At 40.0% G+C, this 12,633-nt stretch overlaps 1 protein-coding gene across 15 annotated transcripts in view; it reads right to left on the bottom strand.

Moving 5' to 3' along the window:
* Positions 1-12,633, bottom strand: part of nrcama (neuronal cell adhesion molecule a) — a 1,100,153-nt gene that overhangs the window by 151,305 nt on the left and 936,215 nt on the right. The window lies entirely within an intron of this gene.

The following is a 12,633-nucleotide window of genomic DNA, read 5'->3' as shown; positions in this document are numbered from 1 at the left end:
GTGTGTGTGTGTGTGTGTGTGTGTGTGTGTGTGTACGTGTGTGTTTTCATTCAAGTGTGAGAACAAGTGTTAAGGAGGTGACTGTAGTGACACAGTGGAAAGTTATCCTACTCACACCTACCTCAGTTTCACTGGGACGGGTTCAGGATCAGTGGGAAATTTAAGCTTTATCGTGTATTGGCATTTTTTCCCTCTATAGACATAAATATATATATATATGCATATGTTCTGGAAAGATATATGGAAAGATATTTGTTTCCATCCAGAAATCTTGCCAACACATCACTACGTGCCACTGAGTCAACACTTTTATCTGTGTAACATCCACAATGTGGGTTGGACTGTAAAGAGATTTTAGGGGAAGCAGATCAACAAATAGTTAGAATAATAAAACTTAAAGGCTTTGAAATTTAAATATACATTGTCATGTCGTCTCACATTGCAGTATAAAACAATATCATACTGAATTTTTATGGAAACTTTTGGGCGTTTTTTAATCCTGAGACTGCTTTCAGGTGAAGTGGGACACATTTCTGAACTTTTATTCAATAATGGACAAACATAATGAGGTGGCTTACACCACAGTTTGGCTGTGCTGTAATGTTATGGTTGATAGTTTGGGTATTTATTTTCCAAATCTAGTATGAGCTCTCTATTAACTTGTAATAATATGATAATATGCAATAACCCTAACCCAATGTATCATACGTAATGACACTGACAGGAGCAATTATGCTGCATTATAAATACTTTCACTTTAAATACTTTAAAGCCATAGTGCGCAGTTTCTGCCGCCCCCATGAGTAATTCTAAGTAATAACAACAACACTGGGAGCGTCCACATGACACAAGCCTTCCGTGAAGTCATTTTGGAGTACAATTTGGTTTTGAAGAATTTCATAAGCAGCAATGACACAGGTAAGGCAATCGGCCAGTACTGGGGAATACAGGTATGCACTAAAGCTTTAAGTATATTTTGCTGATAATACTTGCACACTAAAATTCAGAAATTACACTTATAATCGAGTATTTGATTTTACATTGAGGTATTGCATTGTAACACAGGATCTGAACACTTAGAATAAACCTTTAATGCCCATCCGAGGCAGTAACAGTGTCAAAAGAAATCAGCAAGATAACATATACACTTTATAGTAAACAATTAGCTCAGGTTTAACCAAACTAATAACAATTGCGTACCACCACAGAAACACAATGTAATATCTTGAGAAGATGGGACAGTTAATGTAAGTTATCTTGAGATAATGAGATGAAACTGTCGTCTCTGAGACACAGGTGCACAGAATCAGTTACCAATGAAACAAATTAAATACATGGATACATTCATTTGGCAAATGTTTAGTACAAAGTGCACATGAAAACATTGGATAATGTACTTTATCACTCGACAATTACCGTTAATATTAATATTATCAACATATATGGAGTCTATGGTTGAACACTCATATTTGTGTTGTTTTGCGCGCCCCCTGCTGGCTGCAGCTTGTTAATTTCTTCCAGTTTTCTTTAAGAACCAGAGACATCCAGTGATACGTCTGCACACCCAGGGCTACACTGCACACAATAACAACTCATTCTGCATGCTCTTAATTGGTGCCAATTTGCCAAAATGTAAACCACTAAAGGATATAAACGAGGCTGATAGGAGAACACATGAGTAATTATATGAAGGAAAATATAGACATGTTTAGTGGTGCTGATTTAACTTTATGGTAAATTTGGAGGATGTAGGGGAGAGCCGGGACAGTTGAAAGACTTTTTAATTAAACGTAATTTACACTAAAAGCTAAGCTATGTTGTCACTATAGCAACCTACACGTGTCATCTGTCATACACAGTTGCATTTACAGCTTTGTAATGAAAATAAAACCGCTCAGGAGTTATTACAGCAAAAGAGGGACGTGCGTAATGTTTCATCTGTCCCTCCTGGACTGGAAGAATGAAACAGCATGGGGGGGGGGTTATGGCTTAAACTGACCTTACAACTAGCCATATAAACTATAACAAGACTATAACTAGCCATATAAACTATAACAAGACTATAACTATCCATATAAACTATAACAAGACTATAACTCCTAGCCATGTACTAATAACAAGACTATAACCTAGCAGTAAACTAAACAGACTATAACTAGCCATGTAAACTATACAAGGCAAGGCAAGGCAAGCAGCTTTATTTGTAGAGCCATTTCAGCAACAGGCGATTCAAGTGCTTTACACAAAATCTTTAAACGATAAAACACAAGTACAAACAGTTAAAGTCATAAGCATTAAAATCAATAAGACACATGAATAGACAGTTAAACCAAATAGAAACATTAGGACACATAAAACACAGAATAAAAGTTACAGTGCAGCATAAGAAAGAAATGAGCAGTCATTAAAGAAAGGCAGCATCAAAAGAAAGGTCTTCAGCCTTGATTTAAGAACTGAGAGTACAGCGGATCTACCAGGTTTCGGGAGTTTATTCCAGATATGAGGACATAGAAACTGAAAGCTGCTTCACCCTGTTTAGTTCTGACTCGGGGACAGAAGTAGACCTGTCCCAGATACCGAGAGAGTCTGGGGGGTCATAGTGTAGTAGCAGATCAGAAATGTATTTGGACCTAACCGTTTAGTGATTTATAAACTAGCAATAATTTAAAACTAGAGTACTTTGAAATCAATTCTTTGAAACACAGGAAGCCAGTGTAAAGACTTCAGAACGGGAGTGATTGATCCAGTCTCTTGGTCTTAGTGAGGACTGGAGGGATGTGATCCAGTCTCTTGGTCTTAGTGAGGACTGGAGTGATGTGATCCAGTCTCTTGGTCTTAGTGAGGACTGGAGGGATGTGATCCAGTCTCTTGGTCTTAGTGAGGACTGGAGTGATGTGATCCGTCTTGGTCTTATGAGGACTGGAGTGATGTGATCCAGTCTCTTGGTCTTAGTGAGGACTGGAGTGATTGATCCAGTCTCTTGGTCTTAGGAGAGACCCGAGCAGCAGCGTTCTGAATCAGCTGCAGCTGTCTGATTGATTTTTAGGGACCTGAAAGACCCCGTTACAGTAGTCAAGTCTACTGAAGATGAAAGCTGGACCATTTTCCAAGTCCTGTTGACACATAATCTTTAACCCTTGATATGTTCTTTAGGTGATAGTAGGCTGACTTTGTAATTGTCTTAATGTGGCTGTTAAAGTTAGTCTGAGTCATGACTACACCAAGATTTCTGGCTTTGTCTGTTGTTTTTAACATTGTTGTTTGAAGCTGAGCGCAGACTTTTAATCGTTCCTTTTTTTTCCAAAAACAACTACCTCAGTTTTTCCTTCATTTAATTTCAGAAAGTTCTGGCACATCCGTCGTTAATTTGTTTGATGCAGTTAGTCAGTTTTTGTATTGGACTATAGTCCCCTGGCGATAAGGTTATGTAAATTTGTGTGTCATTCGCATAACTATGGTAACTTATTTTGTTTTTCTCCATATCTGAGTCAGTGGAAGCATGTAGATGTTACAGAAGAGGCCCCAGAATGGAGCCTTGCGGAACTCCGCACGTTATATTTGTACGCTCAGATGTATAATTACCTATTGACACAAAGTATCCCTATTCTTTGGTAGATTCAAACCAGTTTAGTACTAAGCCAGAAAGTCCTACCCAGTTTTCCAATCGGTCTGTAATATGTCATGGTCGACCGTGTCAAATGCAGCACTGAGATCATAATACTAAGATTGAAATTTGCCACTATCTGTGTTAGGTGGATGTCATTAAACTTTGACAAGAGCCGTTTCAGTGCTGTGGTGTGGTCGAAACCCGACTGAAAGGTATCAAAACTGTTGCTTGTGACAAGAAATGGTTGAGTTTGTTGAAAGACACTTTTCAATGATTTACTTAAACGGAAGGTTTGATATTGGCCTATAGTTGCTCATTAGTGACTTGTCTAGGTTGTTCTTTTTTAAGAGTGCTTGATTACTGCAGTTTTCAGGGCCTGTGGAAAGATACCTGAAAGAAGAGATGTTTCACAATCTGTAGAAGATCAGAAGTCAAACAATTGGAAACATTTTTGAAAAGTCCCGTTGGTAGAATATCAAGGCAACAGGTCAAGGTTTTCAGATGTTAATAATGTCCTCCGGTTTGTATGGTTGATTGTGTGAAATTCTGTCATATTGGAACTAGTTTTGCTTGAACACTGTGACAACACATATCCTGGCTTGATATGAGGCACTGATGTTTGTCTAATCTTCTGAATTTTGTCTTTGAAGAAGAAGGCAAAGTCATTGCAGCCTTGGTAGATAAAAGTTCAGATGCTACTGGTACTGGAGGGTTTGTTAACCTATCAACAGTAGCAAACAAAGCACGTGAATTATTATTGTTTCTAGAGATAATATCAGAGAAGAAGGACCTTCTTAACAAGACTATAACTAGCCATGTAAACTATAACAAGACTATAACTAGCCATGTAAACTATAACAAGACTATAACTAGCCATGTAAACTATAACAAGACTATAACTAGCCATGTAAACTATAACAAGACTATAACTAGCCATGTAAACTATAACAAGACTATAACTAGCCATATAAACTATAACAAGACTATAACTAGCCATTTAAACTATAACAAGACTATAACTAGCCATGTAAACTATAACAAGACTATAACTGCCATGTAAACTATAACAAGACTATAACTAGCCATGTAAACTATAACAAGACTATAACTAGCCATGTAAACTATAACAAGACTATAACTAGCCATGTAAACTATACAGACTAACTAGCCATGTAAACTATACAAGACTATAACTAGCCATGTAAACTATAACAGACTATAACTAGCCATAAACTATAAAAAGACTATAACTAGCCGTAACTAAAAAAGACTATCTAGCCATGTAAACTATAACAGACATATGCATGTAACTATAACAAACTATAACTAGCCATGTAAACTATAACAAGACTTAACTAGCCATGTAAACTATAACAGACTATCACTACCATAACTATACCACGAACTATACCCTAGCCTGTAAACTATAACAAGACTAATAACTAGCCATGTAAACTATAAACTATACTACCATGTAACTATCACAAGACTATAAACCATGTAAACTATAACAGACTATAACTACCATGTAAACTATAACAGACATAACTAGCCATGTAAACTATAACAAGACTATAACTACCTGTACCTATACAAGAAAGACTATAACTAGCCATGTAAACTATACAAGACTAAACTAGCCATATAAACTATAACAAGACTATAACTAGCCATGTAAACTATAACAAGACTATAACTAGCCATGTAAACTAAACGACTATAACTAGCCATATAAACTATAACAAGACTATAACTAGCCATTTAAACTAAACAAGACATAACTAGCCATGTAAACTATAACAAGACTTAACTAGCCATGTAAACTATAACAACTATAACGATCCATGTAACTATAACAAGACTATAACTAGCCAGTAACTATACAAGACTATAACTAGCCTGTAAACTATAACAAGACTATAACTAGCCATGTAAACTATAACAACTATAACTAGCCATGTAAACTATAAACAAGACTAATAACTAGCCATAAAACTATAACAAGACTATAACTAGCCATGTAACTATAACAAGACATAACTAGCCATGTAACTATACAAGACTATAACTAGCCATAAACTATAACAAGACTATAACAGCCATTAAACTATAACAAGACTAATCTAGCCATGTACATAAACAGCTATAACTAGCCATGTAAACATACAAGACTATAACTAGCCATGTAAACTATAACAAGACTATAACTAGCCATGTATTCCCACAACTTTAATATTTTTTTTAAATCTGAATGGTACTTCCAAAAGCTGTTGTTTTAGATATATTGTTGCATAGCTTTACGTCTTTGTGAACTCATTGCCGTCATCCTGAAGCGTGTTATGAAGCTGTTATTAAAATTTTCTGCTATTTGTATGCTAGAACGTAGGTGTGTCCTTTATATCGTGTTTTATTTATATCATTAAAATATTCTGCTATTTTTATAGCTAGAACAGTAGGTTTGTCCATTTATCGTGTTTTAATTTATATCATTAAAATATTCGTCTATTCTTACAGCTAGAATAGTAGGTTTGTCCATTTATATCATGTTTCTATTGTGGAAACGTCGTTGAAACCGTCATAAAAAAAACAAATCGTCGCTGATGTTCTAGTTTCCAATTGTCCCTGAACGCACCTCCGGTCTGCGTCAACAACCGCTCCAGTTCTGTCCGTTTATTTGTTTGACGGTTTGGTTTTGCCAGTTCCGGAGTAAGAGGACCTACCGCCCGGGTGCTGTTCAAAGAAGGTCCGGTAAGTCCGCACCTAACGTGTTATTGACGTTACGGTTGTTGTTATTATTCTAAGCAAGTTAGTTAGGGCACTCGCTTGTTAGCCCGCTAGCTATCGTACCGTGTAGCTTGCTACACATAGATGCGCCATTATCGGACACTGAGCCGTTCTGTCCACTACTCCTCCTCATTCCTCGCACACCAATCCACCACACATACGCACGGCAGTGTTTAGCATACTTGCTGTTAGTAAAGTCAGATACATTCATGGAACATCCCCGTATTTCTATTAATTTTAGTGGAATCGGCTAGCCTCGGATCGGGTATCGTGCCGTGCCGATAATGGAAGCAGTGTTTTCCGCTCGTATTACTGTCTAATCTGACATAAATGTTGCAGCTAACATCTCGCCTCTGTATGAGCCTGATAGTCTCAGCTAATTGAAAGCACACTGGGCTTGATACAGGGTTAGCAACGAAGCTGACAGACAGCGAAGAAGATGCTTCCATGCATCTTTCATGCGTGCAGTTTCAGACAACAGCCCCCCCCTTTAAATAGCATGCTAGCCTACATGCTAGCATTTCACACATGCTAACCACGGCTAGCTAGCTAACCTGATGCTAGCTGTCACTGCGCCCTGAAACAGGTATCCGTACAAGATATATATATATATATATATATATATATATATATATATATATATATATATAGGACATTGATGTGGTCTGCTCATTTTGTGAAATGGTTCAAAAAAATTTGTTGGCACGATGTCTGTAACGTTACATTAATTTCCCAAAATATTGACTCCGACTTTTCCCCTTCCTATGAAAATGTGTTGTTTGGCCTTTGTTTTTGTCCTATTTTGCTACCACAACAAGCCAATACCACATTTATCAATTTGATCTATTTACTTGGAACCTTTCACATTCATAAATCCAAATAGTCTAATCCAGGGCTCTTCAACGTTTTCCAGGCCAAGGACCCCCAAACTGATGGCGAGATGGAGCGGGGACCCCCTAATTATATGTTGTATAACATTGTGTTATATCAAACTGGTCCTATAGTGCCATGTGCGCATTGATGACTGAAAGACATCTTCTGCCTCCATTTATCTGTTACTACAGGGTTGAATTCATGTTAATGTGATTTAAACATTTCATTAGTGGAAAAAATGCAGGGGGGGGGGGGGGGGAATACAAAAAAAGTCTAATCAACCAAAACTTTCGCGAACCCCATGCAGTACCTCTGCGGACCCCTAGGGGTCGCGACCCCTGTTCGAGACCCCTGTCTAATCAAATCCATACACCTTTTACATTTTTTAGAAATTAAATCAAATTTTTCCAGTACATCAACCCTTATAGTCTAGAACCAAGAACCATTAAACCCTGAATCTGTGCACATTAACGTAATATAACGACGCTTAGTTCACGTTCTGTCCCCTGTAAATTTCAGTTTCGATGATGTTTTCATGTTCATTTGTCAGTAAATGAATAATGAATTCCATTTTTATTAATGTACACGAATTTGCAAAGTGTCGTCAGATGGGAAATGGTACATTTACACTTGTATTTTAAGGAAATGGTCGTGCTGGTAACATTGTGGCCGCTGTCCCTCGCGCTAAATCTAGCCGGACTCGTGCGGATAACAGAGACGCTGTTGCCCTTAACCCTCGTGTTGTCTTCCCGTTAACCATGAACTTGTCCTCCCAGGTCAAAATTGAGAATGAATATTTTTTGGGGCTTCTCCGATGATTTGTCACTTTTTCTGATTTGTTTGTCACTTTTTCCAGCTTTTGGTGCTTTTTTCTTTTTCTTTTTTAAACCTGAGCTGGTTTAATAACAGGTTTTCACTCTATTCTTGGAATTCATGGTCAACAAACCTCTTATATCAAATTACACATAGGTTTTTAGTTAAAAAAAGGCAAATTATGTATTATTTTGACTAATAGTTGAGATCAGAGGATGTTGAGTGGATCTCAGATGGGTAGATGTCAAAGTTTAGTCTGGATACTGTTTTGGAAACACCATTAAACAAATAATTCAAATGCTATAAGATTAAATAAAACACCCAAAAAACTCAATGAAAGTAATGTATGGAATCAGCCATGTTATTTTGGGCATTTGGTTGAAAGAAATCCATATTTCTGATACAAAACAGGACAACACCGAGGGTTAAACTGAGTTACTGCTGGTTGCAGACACGGCTCTTCTCTGCAGAGCTGGGTGTCAGCTTTCACACAAATAAATACTATAATAATAAATAAATAAATACATACATTGTTACAGATAGAGCTCCGTGATGCATTGGAAATATCCTGACATAGGTCATTTTAAATTATGAATTTGTTAAATAAAATAAATCGATCAGATTTTCAGAGCAATGTCATGTTTTTTTCTTTAATTCCAATTTTTATTAGGAACACATTGGTGTACATAATACAGCACAAACATGCATCTTTTTTATTTAAAATTAAAATATATTATACGTAGAAAGGAATGGAATGACATCTGGACCCTTGTGTTGTTCTCCCGGGTCGAAAAAGTTTTCACTAACACACCTTACTACCACTGTTTTCTTCTTTTTTGGGAGAATTTATGGTCATAAGCCTCATTTATATAGAATCATACCTGATTATTGAGTTAAAAAACACAAAAAATTATGAATTGTTTTGACTACTAGTTAAGATCAGAGGACGTACAGATGAAAGTGATCGGTTGTATTTACACGGCGTGGGAAGGAATCCAATCCATTTTTTTTTATGGTAATTTGGTTGAAAAGAAACTCATATTTCAGATATAGACATTTTTAAAGGGGGTCAGATTTGACCCAGGACAACGGGAGGGGTAAACATAATTGAAAATAAATGAGCGAAAGGATTAGAAAAAATAACTTGGTTATACAAGTGGACATAATTAAACTAGTGATGAAAAAATAATAAGTCATGTTTTCAATCACAACTTGCTGTAAATATTTGGATCATAGAAATGTGTTCATTAAGGAAGCAACCAGTGGTGAATCCAACTATGTATATCTACTCAAGTACCTACGCAACATTTGAGGTACTGTACTGTACTTAAGTATCCATTTTATGCTACTTACTTTTTTTCCACTACTAAGTGACCCAGAAGGATATATAATAGTTCATAAAAGCTCCACCTTTACCGGCTGCAAAATGAAAGTGCTAGACACATTTACTATAATCCAGTAATATGCTGGATATATTCTCAAATGGGCCATTCTGCACAATGAGTACAAGTACGTAAAACCAGTAAAATATCTGAGAAATTATGATTTATTAGTCAATAAAATGTCAAGTGAAAAAATACAAGAGTCCAAGTCTTTCAGTGCTTGCAAAAGCATAATTACTTTTCGGACTATGGACTCCTTCACTAATTGATGGATTGCTGCAGCTCTAGTATTATTGATACTACTTTCAATAAATAATGAAGAAGATTCTAATTTAACCGTATCCCCCAAAGGCCAAGCTCCCAGTACAGTACGTGTGTGTTGTGTGTGTGTGTGTGTGTGGTGGTGTGTTTTGGTACTTCTACACAGCAGAACCCAAATTTCGAAACCACGTCAGTTCAGTGTTTGTTGCGTTGGTTGCTGTCGGTGTTTGGGATCACGGAGCTGGGCTGTGAACCCTTCCCACGGGATGAGCCTGTACCGGGCGGCTGGAGTAACCGGATCAATCCCCGCATCCCTCAGCGCGTCAGGTTACCACGGTCTCTCCGGGACAGGTCTCCATGGAAACATGCAGAGGGGGGGGGGGGGGGAGAGTACACTTGGTTGGTTTGATGCGGGTGGGCCTCACCGTGTGTGTGGTGTGTGTGTGTGTGTGTTGTGTGTGTGTGTGTGTGTGTGGGGTGTTTGTGTGTGTGTGTGTGTTGTGTGTGTGTTTGTGTGTGGTGTGTGTTGTGTGTGTGTGTCTGTGTGTGGTTTGTGTGTGTGTGTTGTTTGTGTGTTGTGGTGTCGTCTCTCTTCTTTGTGTGTGTGTGTTTGTGTGTGTCTGTGTGTGTGTGTGGTGTGTGTTGTCTGTGTCTGTGTGTGTGCGTCTGTGTGTTTGTGTCTGTGTGTGTGTGTGTGTGTGTGTCTGCTCTCTCTCTCTGTGTGTGTTGTGTGTGTGTGTGTGTGTGTGTGGTGTGTGTGTGTGGTGTGTTGTGTTGCTCCTCACCCATCCAGCGTCTGTGTTTCAAGCATTTTACCTCAATAAATAATAATAAACAAACTGACATTGACAGACTTGTGCGAGGTAGAGTTTTACTCAAAGTTTAACTTAGTTTTTGATGTTTTTAGCCTCTGCCACGCCGAGCATCTTGTCATGCTTATTATCTTGTTTCTCACTTAAATCATAATTTTGCTAATTTCCAACACAACATATGACTTCGCGTAAACATACACGCAACTTGGCGTGCTATCACCACTTGCCTTGTTATCGCGAGAGTTTGGAAATGTGGACTTGAGTTTGGGTTTAGAAAAGAGAACGGGGTTGGCTTTAGTAAAAAAAAAGCAACAACGGTTAAGTTTAGGAAAACGTGACGACGCAAAACGTGACACTTGGGACCCAAACCCGGTCTCCTGGGTGAAAGTCTGTCTTTGATCGTCCACCAGCCCGACTACCTCCCTAGTTAGATTTTCATCCTTTCATATTACTAATATAATACTAATATATACTAATATAAGGTAATATAAGTCAATGGGGGCCAAACGCGTTGATAAACACGCTAAAAGGAGTATTTGTCTTGATAACACACCCATAAGGGCATATGAATTGGCGTGTCACACATACGTCATTCATGAGATCAGTCAAGCAATTTCATCATCCATCCATCTTCGTCGCCTTATCCGTATCCGGTCTTGGGGGCAGCAGCTCAGCAGGGGACCCCAAACTTCCCTTTCCAGAGCCACATCAACCAGCTCGACTGGGGGGTCCCGAGGCGTCCCAGGCAGGTTTGAGATATAATCTCTCCACCTAGTCCTAGTCTTCCCGAGGCCTCCTCCCAGCTGGACGTCCCTCCACCTAGTCCTGGGTCTTCCCGAGGTCACCTCCCAGCTGGACGTCCCTCCACTAGTCTAGGTCTTCCCCGAGGCCTCCTCCAGCTGGACGTCCCTCCACCTAGTCTGGGTCTTCTCGAGGCACCTCCCAGCTGGACGTCCCTCCACCTATTCCTGGGTCTTCCCGAGGCGTCCTCCCAGCTGGACTCTCTCTACCTCTTCCTGGTCTTCCCCAGGCCTCCTCCGCTGGACGTCCCTCCACTAGTCCTGGGTCTTCCCCGAGGCCTCCTCCCAGCTGGACGTCCCTCCACCACCGAGTCCTGGGTCTTTCCCCCCGAGACCCTCTCGCTCCAGCTGGACGTCTCTCCCACTAGTCCTGGGTCTTCCCCGAGGCCTCCCCAGCTGGACGTCCCTCCACCTAGTCCTGGGGTCTTCCCCGAGGCCTCCCAGCTGGACGTCCCCCACATAGTCTGGGTCTTCCCCGAGGCCTCCTCCTCCAGCTGGACTCCCTCCACCTAGTCTGGTCTTCCCCGAGGCCTCCTCCCAGCTGACGTCCCTCCACATAGTCCTGGGTCTTCCCCAGGCCTCCTCCAGCTGGACTCCCACCACACATATCCTGGTCTTCTCCCCGAGGGCTCTCCCAGCTGGACGTCCCTCCACCTAGTCCTGGGTCTTCCCCGAGGCCTCCTCCCAGCTAACTTATGGACCACCTCCCTAGGACCCCCCAGGAGGCATCCTCACCAATGCCCGAACCACCTCAACCTGCTCCTTTTGACGCGATGGAGCAGCGGCTCTACTCCGAGCTCCTCACAGTCAAGCAATTTCAGACTTTTCTAATCATTGCATTTTTAAAATACCAATTAGGAGAAATGGGGGACTTTGTTGGGGACTATTTTCATCAGCAGATAACACAAGTGTGGCTCTAGTCAGCATTTGTTGCGCGGCGCTGTGGGTGGTATTGAGTCAACATTTACCAAAGTGGCAGGTGTGTGGTTCATGTCACAGGCCCGTTTTGCAAGGATATTTGAGTAAAGAGGTTGCTGTTCTGCGCTGTCTCACAAAGTCTCAGTTGTCTGATGACCTTGAATGCACCAGCAGTCCAGCGCTGTCAGCTGTAATTTCACAGCAACAAGGAGACTTGGACCAAAACAGTGACCCACCGACCGAATTAATTCGTGATGGATTAATCATCCCAATAAGCATCATGTTTTGGGATTGTCTGCTGACGTTTATGACGGCAGAAGGGTGACTTTGACTAATGATACTGATATAAAAACACATCACAGACCTCATTCTTCAGCTGGATC

The sequence above is a fragment of the Etheostoma spectabile genome, chromosome 23, assembly GCF_008692095.1.
Source record: "Etheostoma spectabile isolate EspeVRDwgs_2016 chromosome 23, UIUC_Espe_1.0, whole genome shotgun sequence".
Lineage (NCBI taxonomy): Eukaryota > Metazoa > Chordata > Actinopteri > Perciformes > Percidae > Etheostoma > Etheostoma spectabile.
Note: the sequence above shows the minus strand (reverse complement) of the source record. Positions and strands in the feature narration are given on the sequence as shown.